Here is a 14975-nt window from a genome sequence, read left to right as displayed (position 1 = left end):
ACTCCAGGACATTACCGCATCCAGGACATTACCGCAGGAGTTCCTCAGGGTAGTGTCGTTGGCCCTACCATCTTCAGCTGCTTCATCAATGACCTTCCTTCCATTATAAGGTCAGAAGTGGGGATGTTCGTTGACGTATTGCACAATGTTCAGCACCATTCGCGACTCCTCAAATGCTGAACCAGTCCATGTCCAAGTGCAGCAAGGCCTGGACAACATCAAGGCTTGAGCTGACAAGTGGCAAGTAACATTCACACCACACAAGTGTCAGGCAATGACCATCTCCAACAAGAGAGAAGCTACGCCCCTTGACGTTCAATGGCATTGCCATCACTGAATCCCTCACTATAAACATCCTAGGGGTTACCATTGACCAGAAATTGAACTGGAATATCCATATAAATACTGGGACTACAACAGCAGGTTAGAGGCTAGGAATCGTGCGAAGAGTAACCCACTTCCTGACTCCCCAAAGCCTGTCCACCTTCTACAAGGCACAAGTCAGGAGTGTTATGGAATACTCCCCACTTGCCTAGATGAGCGCAGCTCCCATAGAATCATACAAAAGTTACAGCACAGGAGGCCGCCATTTGGCCCATCTTGTCCATGCCAGCCCAAGGACACCCAGGAGCCCTTTCTAATCCCACCTTCCTGCACCTGGCCCATAGCCCTGCAGCTTACAGCACTTAAGGTGCAGATCCAAGTCCTTTAGAAGAGTTGAGAATTTCTGCCTCTACCACCAACGTGGGCAGCGAATTCCAGACACCCACTTCCCTCTGCGTAAAAAAGCTCTTCCTCCCTACACCTTCTGCCACTTATCTTGAATCTATCTACCCTGGTTCAAGAATTCTCCACCAAGGGAAACAATTTTATCCTGTCCACTCTATCTATTCCCCTCATAATTTTGTACACCTCAATCAAATCACCTCTCAGCCTTCTTTGTTCTAAGGAAAATAACCCCAACCTATCCAATCTCTCCTCGTAGCTACACTTTTCTAACCCTGGCAACATTCTTGTAAACCTCCTCTGCACGCTCTCCAGAACAATTATGTCCTTCCTGTAATGCGGTGATCAGAACTGCACACAATACTCCAGTTGTGGCCTCACCAGTGTTTTATACTATCCTTGCTTTTATATTCTATATCTCTGCCAATGAAGAAGAGCATTCCATATGCCTTCTTTACAACCTTGTCTACTTGAACTGCTGCCTTCAGGGACCTGTGTGCTTGTACGCCAAGATCTCTCACTTCATTTACCCCTCTTAGTATATTCCCATTTATTGTGTAATCCCTGTAACTGTTTGACCTTCCTAAATGTATGACCTCACACTTCTCTATGTTAAAATCCATCTGCCACTTTACTGCCCACTCCACCAGCCCATCTAAAACAAAAACAAAAATACCTGGAAAAACTCAGCAGGTCTGGCAGCATCTGCAGATAGGAGCACAGTTAATGTTTAGAGTCCGAATGACCCTTCAACAGAACTAAGTAAAAATAGAAGAGAGGTGAAATATAAGCTGGTTTAAGGGGCGGGGGGGGGGGGGGGAGAGACAAGAAGAGTTGGATAGAGGGCCAGTGATAGGTGGAGATAACCAAAAGATGTCACAGACAAAAGGACAAAGAGGTGTTGAAGGTGGTGATATTATCTAAAGGAATGTGCTAATTAAGGGTAGAAAGCAGGACGAGCAAGGTACAGATAGCCCTAGTGGGGGTGGGGTGGGGGGAAGGGATCGAAATAGGCTAAAAGGTAGAGATAAAACAATGGATGGAAATACACTTAAAAATAATGGAAGTAAGTGGGAAAAGAAAAATCTATATAAATTATTGGAAAAAACCAAAAAGGAAGGGGAAAATCAGAAAGGGGGTGGGGATGGAGGAGAGAGTTCATGATCTAAAATTGTTGAACTCAATATTCAGTCCGGAAGGCTGTAAAGTGCCTAGCTGGAAGATGAGGTGCTGTTCCTCCAGTTTGCGTTGAACTTCACTAAAACAATGCAGCAAGCCAAGGACCACCAATCCATCCATATTGTTTTGGAGATTATGGCTATCCTCTACACTATCCACTACTCGGCCAATCTTTGTGTCATCTGCAAATTTCCCAATCGTGCCCCCCATGTTCACGTCCAAATAATATATAACACAAACAGCAAGGGTTCCAACACCGAGCCCTGTGGAACACCACTTGAGACAACTTTCCATTCGCAAGGGCATCCATCGACCATTACCCTTTGTTTCCTGTTACAAAGCCAACCTTTTATCCAGTTTGCCACATTACCCTGAATCCCATGGGCTTTTACTTTCCTGACCAATCTGCCATGTGGGACCTTGTCAAATGCCTTGCTAAAATCCATGTACATAACATCCACTGCACTACCTTCATCAACCATTCTTGTCACTTCCTCAAAGAATTCAATCAAATTTGTGAGGCAAGACCTTCCTTTAACAAATCCATGCTGACCATCCCCATCTAGTCCATGCCTTTTCACATGACAGTTAATCCTATCTCTCAGGATTGATTCTACTAATTTGCTCACCACCACTATCGGCAGTGCTTAGTTCTTTGTGCCTATCGCACGCTTTCTTTTTCTGTTTGATCTTCCCCTGTATTCCTCTAGACAGCCAGTGGGGTCTAGATTTGGCAGTACCACTCTTATTTTTGTAGGGGACATGTCTACTTTGTACAATTAGGATCTCGCTTTTTAGTGCTTCCCACTGGTTTTCCACTGTTTTATCCTCCAGCAGTGCTGTCCAGTCCACCTCAGCCAAGTCCCTTCTCATTTCTGCAAAATTTGCCTTCCCCCAGTTCAAGGCTTTTACTCCTGCCTTATCTCTGTCCTTTTACATGGTAATGCTAAATCTAACTGAATTGCGATAACTGTCCCCGATATGGTCGCCAACTGTCACTTCACCCACTTGCCCTTCTTCGTTCCCCAAGACTAGGTCTAGAATTGCATCTCCTCTCGTTCGGTTTGTCACTAATTGGTTGAAAATATTTTCCTGGACACACTGCATGAATTTTATCCCTCAGTGCCCCTTATATTGTTTGAATCCCAGTTGATATTAGGATAGTTGAAGTCTCCTACTTTTATTGCCCTCTTGTTCTTATAAGCAAAAATTTGCCTACATATTTGTTCTTCTATCTCCCTTTCACTATTTGGGGGGGTCTGTAGTATACTCCCAGTAGTGTGACTACCCCTTTTTTATTTCTAAGCTCAATCCATAAAACCTCGTTTGTTGACCCATTTAGTATATCATCCCTTCTCACAACTGGAATTGATTCTTTAACCATTAGTGCTACCCCCCCTCCTTTTTTATCTCCTACTCTATCGTGTCTGAAGACTCTATAGCCAGGGATATTAAACTGCCAGTTTTGTCCCTCCTTTGGCCAGGTCTCCGTTATAGCAATGACATCCTGCTGCCATGTGTCTACCTGTGCCCTTAGCTCATCTACCTTGTTTGTGATACTCCTTGCATTGAAGTATAAACAGTTTAACCCCGTCAATTTCCCTTGCTGGACACTTTTTAAACTTTGCTTCTCCTGTAATTCCATGTCTATCACAACGTCCCTAACTAATGTTCTGCCTCCATTTTTCTGATCTGATTCTGACCTATCTGATCGTACTCCTGGGGTCCCATCCCCCGCCACACTAGTTTAAATACTCCTCAACAGAACTAGCAAAAGCCCCCGCAAGGACACTGGTCCCAGCTTTGCCTGGGTGCAGCCCGTCCGGTTTGTACAGGTCCCACCTTCCCCAGAACCAGTCCCAGTGCCTCAAGAATCTGAATCGCTCCTGGCTACACCATCTCTCCAGCCACGTGTTCATTTGGTCTATCCTCTTATTCCTGCCCCCGCTAGCACGTGGAACTGGGAGTAATCCTAAGATTACTACATTTGAGGTCCTGCATTTTAATTTATCTCCTAACTTCCTGTACTGAGCTTGCAGGTCCTCATCCCTTAATTTACCTATGTCGTTGGTACCAATGTGTACCACGACCACTGGCTGTTTACCTTCCCTCCCCAGAATGTCCTGCAGCTGCTCCCTGACATCCTGGACCCTGGCACCAGGGAGGCAACATACCATTCTTGATTCACGTTTGCGGCCACAGAAGCGTCTGCCTGTGCCCCTAACTATAGAATCCCCTTTCACTATAGCGCCCTGCCACTTGTTTTCCTCCCGCCCCTCTGAGCAGCAGAGCCACCCACGGTGCCGTGAACTTGGCTGTTGCTGCTTTCCCCTGAGAGGCCATCCCCCCCAACAGTATCCAAAGTGGTATATCTGTTAGAGAGGGGGATGACCACAGGGGACTCCTACACTACCTTCCTGAGTCTTTTACTGTTCCTGATGGTCACCCATTCCCTTTCTGCCTGTGTAATCTTCACCTGCGGTGTGACCATCTCGCTAAACGTGTTATCCACGACTTGCTCAGCATTGCGGATGCTCCACAATGAGTTCACCCGCAGATCCAGCTCCAAAATCCGGTTAGCTAGAAGCTGCATTTGGACACACCTTCCGCACACATGGTCACCAGGGACGCTGGAAGCTTCCCTCATTTCCCACATCCTGCAGAAGGAGCATATCACGGGTCTGAGTTCTCCTGCCATGACATCCCTCTTGATTAAGCTAGTTACTTCCTTAAAAAAAATACGCTAGCTCGGGGCCTTATTTATGTTAGCTAGGAACCTTGTTTCTTGACTAATTATACTTGTACAGTACTATTCTATACTCTAAAAAAATTTTTTAGCTCCAACTTCAGTATTAAGCAATGAATTACTTTAATAGATTGAAAAAAAACTCACCAGGATTTACTCACCAATCAGCTGCTTTTTTAAAAATCCACTTTCAGAAGAGTGTCCCTCGCAGTTCTGGTGCACTCCTGAAGGTACTGCATCTCCCTCTCTCTTTTTTTTTGATTTGAGGAGGGAGGGATGGAAACACTACAGCAATGTAATATTTGGGGCTATTCCATTCTTTGACAGTGGGTCCTCCTCGATCCCCTTCTGAGTTGCAGTGACTGCGCTGACTTCTCCCAGCATGCTTCTCAGTCACTTCTCACTACCACCCTCCCACAACACTCAAGAAGCTTGACACCATCCAGGACAAAGCAGCCTGCTTGATTGGCACCACATCCACAAACATTCACTCCCTCCACCACCGACGCACAGTAGCAGCAATGTGTACCATCTACAAGATGCACTACAGGAATTCACCAAGGCTCCTTCTGCAGCATCTTCCAAACCCATGTCCACTACCATCTAGAAGGACAAGAGCAACAGATAGATGGGAACACCACCACCTGGAAGTTCCCCTCCAAGTCACTCACCATCCTGACTTGGAAATATATCACCATTTCTTCACTGTCGCTGGGTCAAAATCCTGGAGCTCCCTCCCTAACAGCGCTGTGGGTGTACCTACACCACATGGACTGCAGCGGTTCACGAAGGCAGCCCAGCACCACCCTCTCAAGGGCAACTGGGGATGGGCAATAAATGCTGGCCCAGCCAGTAAAGCCCACATCCCGTGGATGAATTTTTTAAAAAATTCTGCTTACAAGAGACTTGGACAGTCCTTGAATGGTGCCTGTTAAGTCAAATATTCCACCTGCCACATATGTTGAAGGAGATGTTCTTGAATATGTTGAGCACTTTCCATACCTCGGTAGCCACCTCTTTCAAAAGGCCACAATTGACAAGGTGATCCAACACCGGATCAGCTGCCAGCACAGCCTTCTACAAACAATTGCAGCAAGTGTTTGACAATAAAGACATCCGCAAGTCAACAAAAGTCCTAGTGTACAGAGCATTTGTCCTCACCTCACTCCTGTACTGCACTGAGGCCAGATGTGTATGAGTGACACAACAGCACACTCCAGATTCAAGGGGAGGACCATCAAACAAATGCTAGTGTCCTTCTTGAAGTCAGCTTCACAAGCATTCAGGTAAAACTCCTACAAAATCAATTTTGATGGACTGGATACCATGTCCAGATGGCCAAAAAGTGTCTCCCTTGCCAAGTCCTGTATTCTCAACTCTCAAATGGCCTATGTTCCAGGAGAGGGCAAAGGAAATGCTTCCAAGACACTCTGAAGCTCTCCTTAAAGTATGCAGCATTGACATTAATGACTGGAAGGAGCTCCTCTCAATCATTTAAAATGGTGACAACTTGTCCATCAAGCTGTATAATGCTTTGAGTCACAAGGTCTTAATGATGAGGCAGAGCAGCAGCAGATAAGGAAAGAAAGGGAAGCAAATCCTGCACTCCCAGTACCTCATGGGACATCCTGCCCCATGTGCCCAATGATCCATAGGTCGAGAATCAGCCTACTCAGTCACATGAAGACCCTGAGTAGATATCATCCTCGAATTGAGGGGCGTCCGACAATATCCAAATATGTGCTCTCAAGCTCCGGAAATCTGACCCTTGAAACTATCGTAATTAAGCTCTATTTACACTTTTATTTCCTATTTGCTAGTTTATCCTGTTTGAATTTATGTGAGCTTCAAGGTTTGGAGATGAATGCTCCATGCACTGCTGTCTCATTGATTGATAAATCCTAAATCACAAAACCAAGGTCTGTCAGCACCATATGCAAATTAAAGGGAGCAAGGATTTAGACATGGAACATCCCCATGGGTTCTCATGATCTTCTGAAACTTTAGTAGATTTGTGTAAATCTTGAAGAAACTATGTAAAATGATTGCAGTTTCTCCAGGTTTGTTCTGGTATTCTGCCAAAGTTTACAGCAGGAGATCAGAAGAATCCCTCTCTAAATTCAATTCCCTATTTGTCTCCCTGTAGGGTTGATGGTAAAGAAAAAAATTGAAACACCCCTGCTCTAATGGATCATCCTTTAACATTTGTTAGCATTTACTCTTCTGCTTCCTAACATCTATGTACAATTATTTACAATCAGTTCTAATAATTGGAATATTTATGGGGTCTCTGCCTAACATGTAATACAAGTTAAGTATACTTTATCCGCAAATCCAAAAACCAAACACATCCAAAAATGCACTTTTTTTTTTAACCTTATTGACCTTTAGCATGGGAAGTCTAGTTGTTTGTCTGCACTGTTTACCTTGCGATTTTGGTGGTGAACATGTCAAAAAGAAACTTCTTACAAGTAGCCTGTATTTACTATTCACTGGTACATCTTACTTTTCTAACCATTTCATTTACTTTAGACTATTGCTAGCCTAGGCTTAAGCCATTATAATGTAGGTTTATATGTGGTAACAAAAACTGAAATTATCTGAAATCCAAAATGCAATCATCCCTGAGGGTTTCGGATAAAGTAACAAGATAACAGTAACAGATAAATAGCACTTGGCCTGTGCTAAATAATTTTGCACTCAGATTCATTTAGTGGCGGAAGTCCCAAGTCCAGTTGCAGTTCTGATCATCTCTAGGATCAAATGTGTGGAACTTAAAAGTGATGCTGTGCCAGAATACCATTCCTTGACCTCTGGTGGAAATTGTATGTGCATTAAAATCAGGTGAAGGCAACAACAGCAATAACTTGTATTTACATAGCACCTTTAACATAGCAAAATGTCCCAATGCGCTTCACTGGAGTGTTAACAGACAAAATTTGACATCGAGCTACTTAATGAGTTATTAGGGCAGATGACCAAAAGCTTGGTCAAAGAGGTAGGTTTTAAGGAGGAACTTAAAAGGAAGAGAGGAAGGGAGGGATTCCTAAAACCTAAAGTCTCAGCAGCTAATAGCATGGTCTCCAATGATGGAGCGAAGGAAAATGGGGGTGGGGTAAGGAAAAGGTCAGAATTGGAGGAGTGCAGAGATCTCAGACAGAATCATTCATTGAAAACTGCCAGTTGGTTAAGTGGCCACAATATTGCTTGTATCCATGGAACTGCAAGTAGCATTTATCTACAACTTTGAGAGTTGGGGAAAAAAAACACAAAATGTAACAAATGAAAAGTTTACGCTAATTTACTCAGCGCTGTCACTGCTATTTCAGAGTTAAAGCATTTGGAAATCTTCTCCTCAGAATTTTTTTAAAAATTAAATGTACAAATTTTATAACTGGAGAGGTTAATTTTTCTTATTAGCGTGTATATTAGTCTGCAAAAATATAATTACAGTTTTCTCTCAAGTGTCTAAGAATTTCTGTTATTTTAATAAAATGCTGATTTTTTTCAATTTTCCAAAATGGTTTATTTACATACCCTAGTTTTATGTTACTGTTTTAAAGCATATTTTCAAAATATTTGTGCAATTGTGTTTGTCATTTTCATGAGATGTTGTTGGACGGTAATCTGTTCATCCAATGAGATATCTCAGTGCAAGCGTATGCTTTTTTATATCCACTATTAGGTGCAATGCATGTTACATTCGGACCAGAAATGACCTTTCACTGCCCCAATAACATACCGCAGTAGACTATACCAATCTAAATGATCTGCAAAATAATTCATGAAACCAGCAGAAGGGAAAAAAAAAATCATCCTATCCAGTGTAAACTGGGGCTAAACCCAAGTATCAGAAGAACAAAACACAGTATTTCAGCTCATCATATCCTCCAAATAAATGTACAAATATAATCAAATCCAAGTGGTGAACTGATTATTCAGTGCCTTAATGATATTGCACTCCCTCTGCTGCTTTATCAGCAATCTTATCAGCGAATCAACACTTCAGTAGCACTCATTACCTTCCGGCAGTTTCAATCTCTTCAGAGCACTCATTAATCACAGCCAGCTTCAATATCTTCAAAAAGTGGTGGCTAGAGAGTAAACACCAAGCAGGGATGGAGGAAAAAGAGGAAGAGAGTCTAGAAGGCAGCAAAAGCACAAATGAGGAGCATCTTAAGGATATTTTTAAAAGCACGGAGGGATGCAGCAGGGCAAGGATGGTCATAAATGGGATGCTATTTACTGCACTAAGGAATTACATGAGAGGTCAACACCCTGTTATGGTCAGGGGAGAGATGGTAGGATGGTTCCCCACTTTCTTCCATCTCTCAACTGACTGAAGGCAGATATGTTTTAAAAGACAAAGTGTTTTAACCCCGAGTGCTGAGACTGCTAACAACAAACAATAACAGGTTTTCTTGTAAGTTTATTTTTAAAAAAGGATGAATGTTAAGAACTCAAAACCTGAAATGTATTCGCATCAGCACTCACTTACACAGTGCCACACATACGGTCGCACACACATGAAAAGTTGACTACAAAAGACGTAGCATGCACTTAGGTCATAAAAGTCCATAAAATTCACCGTCACACTTGCTTCTCTCGCGATAAAGATTTGAAATGATGCAGGCCTGTGATTCCTTTTTGGTCCACTGAAGAAATAGAGGTTGGAGGTTATTGGTTTCTGAAGACGGATTCGCAGTGGTTTCCTGCTTACAGTGGAAGGTTTCTCTGGCTTCACTCCAGTTGGGGTGTAGTGGAACTTGTGCAGCAAAGAAAAAATTTCAAATAGGTAGGCAAAAGGATAACCTGAATTCTCTGCCTCCTGATGGATTTCAGGCAGGGTCCTGTTCCTTTGCTGGTGTCAATCTCTTTTCTCTTTGTGTTTGTTTGAAAAATGTCTTATTAAATGTCCCTTATCGGAAATATGAGCTAGGAGTTTCCTGCCCTGTTGTGGTGGGACTCCCCGCAGGAGTGGTGAGTGGTGCCAATGACAGGATGAAGGCATGATCCGCGGTGCAGATGAAGGTGTCTGTGAGAGAGTGAATGGCATGTCCCTTCAACTGGCAGTGAGTGAGATCCCTGTGGATGTGTGATAGGCTTGTGAGTGTGAGAGTTGAGAGTGATGAGAAGAGTGACTTACCCTGGAGCATCAGAAGAGACCATTCATCCTCTTTTGGCACTGGGTGGCTGTCCTCTTTTGCAGGGCTTTGGTGCTGACTACCGCTGCCATCGCCTCCCATGCTGGATTGGTGACCTTGTTTGCTGGTCTTTGCCCAGAGTTGGGGGTTGAGGACTTCACGGCGGGCCGCCACTGTGTCCGGTAGGCAGTAGGTCGCTAAATTTGGGGGCAGCATGTTTCCTCCCTTTGGCAGCCCCATGTTTCCTCCCAGCAGCCTCCTATCCCTTGAAGCGTGCTAGCTTTGTGCAGGGGCGCCCTTTAAATATGGCACCCTGCTTACTGAAGGCCTGAGGTGACGGCAGGGCGGGCGGTCAGAGGCCACCCCGCCAGTGACCCAGCGTGTTTCCCGGAAATGCATTATTAATGAGGCAGGATGAGCCAGGAAGGGGACGATACAGTGCAAAAAGCCGCCATTGCAGCCGGTGGGTAAAATGTCCTTTTTCCCGCCCGCTACTGTACTTAGTGCAAATCTGGGTCAATTCTGCCCAATATCTCCACTGGGTCAGTGGAGATACTGTCCAGGCACAACATGTAACTGGTGACTCCATGCTTCCAGTCAACAACACTGGGGAATTAGGTAATGTAAAAAGAGTGGAGCCAAGCCTGGAAACCTGGACATACCTTGCAGACACAGGAAGAAAACCTTTTCAGGCTTATGTGATATCTACAGTGCAATAGGTAGGAGAGAAAGAAGGAGGCAGCAGTGCAATGGAGGTGGACCACAAAAGGACAAACATTTGAAAAAAACTGAGTGAGCCACGTATGACTTTCATTAATGCACAGAGGATTTAGAAAATTAGTTTAAGTCAAGCTGTGAAGTGGGTAGTGAAGGATATTCATTGCTTTTGTGTTATTACATACACTATAGGCAAGTTGAACTCAGTAAATTAATCATAGGTTCACCCCTGTAAAATTAAACAGCTTACCTTTGGTATCAAAGCTTATCAAATGAAATATGAAGGAAAAAAAATACTTAGGCTGGAATTTTACGCCTCCGTTGGCATCGGACGTCATGGCAGACTTGAGTGGACAATATGGCGAGAAGGCCAAACATCGGTTTTACGCCATTGTGAAACCAGTTTGCAATCGTCTGCTCTGCCCATTAATGGTAGTCCACTATTCCCTCCGCCGTACATCGGGAACGTCATTTTCATACATTTGCGTCTAATTTAAGCTCTGCTCAGTGGAATCATCCCCCCCACGCTGGATCATCTGGGCATGCTGGTGTGATTGCACGCCGATGTGCTTCACAACTGTATATAAGCGACGTGCACCTGGCGAGCTGCACTTTGCTTGGGACTTCAAGGTTTGCTTGCCTACCTTTCTTTGGGCAACACTCGTGGTCATGAGCACCAGGCTTCACAGGCAGCACCACATCACTTTTAGGGGGGCTCACAGGCAGGTCTTTACCTACCAGACCAGTCAAAAGGCGAGGGTGGCTTTTCCACAGCAGCAGGGCTAGGGCTTACTTGGGGAAAGGGGAGAAGTGGCCTCAGGCAAGGGAAGAGGCTGCAGGGCAAGGGCTGTACTAGGGAAGGAGGGTATCCCAGGGTGTGTGTGGGGCACATGTTGATCTATGCAAGTGGCCTCAAAATGGCGAGGGCTGAGGAAGCAGTCTCCAGAGGAGATGAGGCCAAATGACGATGTGAGGATCTGTGTGTGAGAATGGGTGGTGTTGTCCCTTGAGCTGGCAGTGAGTGAAATGCCAGTGAATGTGTGATTGCCTTGTGAGTGTGTGAGTTTAAGTGTTGAGATGGTTGTCTTACGGCATGGATGAGATCATTGATCCTTCTTCTGCACTGGAAGGCCGACTTCTTGTGTGACTGACCGCCTCTGCCACCGCCTCCCAAGCCGGAGTGGTGAAACTGATGGGCCTCCTGTGGCGAGGGTAGAGGACATCGCAGTGGGCCTCCACGGTATCCAGAAGGCGTCCCAGGGATGCATCACTGAATTAGGGGGCTGCACTCTTCTTGGTTTTGGGGGCCACGTCTTCACCAGTGCCCTCCTGGGCTGCAAGTATCGAGAAGTATGCGCGCAGCTGCAATTTAAATATGGCGCCCTGTGTGAGGAAACAGCAAGGTAACGGTGTGGCGGGCAAATGGGAGGCAGCCCGCCAGAGAGATGGCGTGTTTCCTGTAGCTGCATAATTAATGAGGCAGGAATGGTTTGATATGGTATGAAAAGCTGCCATTGTGGCCGGCGGGTAAAACGTCCTTTTACCTGCCCACTACCATACTTAGTGCAAATCTAGGATGATTCCATCCTTACACTTTTAGTGCCTAATCACATCTCTCAGGTATTCCCAAAGTGTTTGACAGAAAATGGATTACTTTGAAATTATATAGATAAACATTGATAAAAATATAGATATGCTTCTTTAACATACGGACATATGAAATAGGACCAGAATTAGGCCATTCGGCCCCTCAAGCCTGCTCCGCCATTCAATAAGATCATGGCTAATCTGTTTGTGTTTCAAGTTCTACATTCCCATCTACCCCCAATAACCTTTGATTCCCTTACCTAACAAGGATCTATCTACCTCTGCCATAAAAATATGCAGTGACTTCTGAGGGAGAGAGTCCCAAGGTCACACAACCCTCAGGGAGAAAAAAATTCTCCTCATCTCTGTCCTATAAGGGTGACCCCTAATTTTAAAATAGTGCTCCCTAGTTTTGGACTCACCCACAAGAGGAAACATTCTTTCCATGTCCACTGTGTCAAGACCATTCAGGATTTTATATACTTCAATCAAGTCACCTCTCTCAATCAAGTCACTCTTCTAAACTCCAGTGGAGACAAGTCCAGTCTGTCCAACCTATCCTCATAAGACAGCCCACTCATACCAGGTATCAATATAGTAAACCTCCTCTGAGCCACCTACAACGCATTTACACCCTTCCTTAAATGAGACCAAAACTGCACACAGTATTCGAGATGCAGCCTCATCAATGCCCTGTATAACTGAAGCATAACATCCTTACTTTTATGTTCAATTCCTCTTGTAATAAAGGATAACATTCCATTAGTCTTCTTGATTACTTGCTATACCTGCATGCTAACTTTTTCTGATTCATGCATGAGAACACCTAAATCTCTCTGCACCTCAGAATTCTGCAGTCGTTCTCCGTTTAAGTAATACTCTGCCTTTTTACTTATCTCACCGAAGTGAACAACTTCACATTTTCCCCACATTATATACCATCTGCTAGATTTTTGCCCACTCATTCAACTTATCTATATCTGTCTGAGAACTCCTTATGTTTTCTTCACAACATACCTATCTTTGTGCTGCCATGCCTTTGCTCCCCTCATCTATGTCATTGATGTAAATTGTAAAAAGTTGAGGCTCCAGCACAGACTTCTGCTGGACTCCACTAGTCGCATCCTGCCAATCAGACAAAAACCCATATCTGCATACTCTCTGTTTTCTGGCGTCCTTCCAATCCTCTATCCAGGCTAATATGTTGCTGCCTACATCATGAGCTTTTATTTTCCACAATAACCTTTGACATGGCACCTTATCAAATGCCTTCTGGAAATCCAAGTACAATACATCTAGAAATTCCCATTTATCCACAGCACATGTTAGTCCTTGAAGAAACTCTGATAAATTGGTTAAACATGATTTCCCTTTTACAAAACCATGCTGACTCTTCATGATTACCTTGTGTTTTCCTAAGTGACCAGCTATAGCTTTTTTCACGATCAACTCTAACAACTTCCCGAAGACAGACGTCAAGTTAACTGGCCTATAGTTTCTCGGTTTCAACCTCCCTCCCTTCTTGAATAGAGGGGTTATATTTGCTACTTTTCAACCTGATGGAAACTTTCCAAAATCTAGGGACTTTTAGAAAATTAACACCAACGCACCTACTACCTCATTAGCCACCTCTTTTAAGACCCTCGGTTAAAGTCCATCAGGACTTGGTCAGCATGCAGATCCATCTGTTTGCTCAGTACCGCTTCCCTAGTGATTGTGATTTCACCAAGTTTCTCTCTCCTCTACACCTACTGATTTACAGCTATTTCCGGAATGGTTTTTTATATCCTCTATAGTGAAGACAGAAAGAAAATATTTGTTCATTTTATCTGCCATTTCCTTATTTACTATCAACTCCCTTGATATGTTGATGTACAAAGGGACCTGGGTGTCCTTATACACCAATCACTGAAAACAAGCAGGTGCAGCAAGCAGCAAGGCAAATGGTATGTTGGCCTTTATTCTGAGAGGACTTGAGTACAGGAGCATGGATGTCATACTGCAGCTGTACAGGGTCTTGGTGAGGCCACACCTGGGGCAGAATTTTCTGTCCTGCGGGCGGGCACATGCCCGACCTGAATGGGAGTAAAATAGTGCACGATGATGCCAGGACGCTCACCCAACGTTATAGCGTATCCGCGCAATATTTCGCTTGGCGGGTGCCAGACTGGCGCCCACCATTAATTAATGGGCCACTTAAGGCCCTTAACAGTCCAACTGACTGTGATTTTACCTTGCTCGTGAGATTTTCTGAGCGTTGCATGGGCAAAACAGGCAGGCGGCCAGCTGACATTTTTACAAACCTCATCCAAGGGCGGGATAAAAAAGCAGCATTGCCAGTGTGAGTAGTGAGGAGTTTTGGTAGATAGTTTGCTGCTGGTTGCTTATTGGTATTTGGCAGCTTCATCTCTGTTCGGGGCTTCATTCTTAGCATTTCCAGGCCTCAGTTCAGGACTCATTGCTGTTTGCCAGGCTCCCGGAGGATTCAGACCGTGTGGACCTTTCCAGGTATCAGACAGCCTTCGTTTACCCTGGTAATGGGGATTGTGGTCTCCGCTGGAAGCACCTCCTCTGAGGAGGAAGAGAGGGGCAGAAGGGAGAGGAGGCCAGGTGTCCCAGTGCAGCTTCCAGGGAAGGGACCTGTAGGAGAGGTGCAGGCACAAGGGGCGCAGGGCCAGCAGGCAGTCCAAGGCAGAAGGGGTCGCAGAAGACAACACTATCCTGCTGCTAGGGTTTACAGGCAGTGATGCAGCCACCTCAATATGTCTGAAGTGCAATGCCTAAGGAGACCGTGACCTCCATCTGCCAGATGCTTGGGCCTGAGATCAGCTCCGACTGTATGGCTGGACACTCCATGCCAGTGGCTCTGAAGGTCA

At 44.7% G+C, this 14975-nt stretch overlaps 1 protein-coding gene across 1 annotated transcript in view; it reads right to left on the bottom strand.

The window, feature by feature from the left end:
* Positions 1-9413, bottom strand: part of LOC144681895 (uncharacterized) — a 67719-nt gene extending 58306 nt beyond the window's left edge. Inside the window, exon 1 of the mRNA XM_078544023.1 lies at positions 9240-9413. The gene's annotated coding sequence lies outside the window, so the exon portion shown is untranslated. The remainder of the gene's footprint in view (positions 1-9239) is intronic.
* Between the last annotated feature and the right edge of the window lie 5562 nt (positions 9414-14975).

This window comes from Cetorhinus maximus, chromosome 1 (assembly GCF_964194155.1).
Source record: "Cetorhinus maximus chromosome 1, sCetMax3.hap1.1, whole genome shotgun sequence".
Taxonomy (NCBI): domain Eukaryota; kingdom Metazoa; phylum Chordata; class Chondrichthyes; order Lamniformes; family Cetorhinidae; genus Cetorhinus; species Cetorhinus maximus.
Note: the sequence above shows the minus strand (reverse complement) of the source record. Positions and strands in the feature narration are given on the sequence as shown.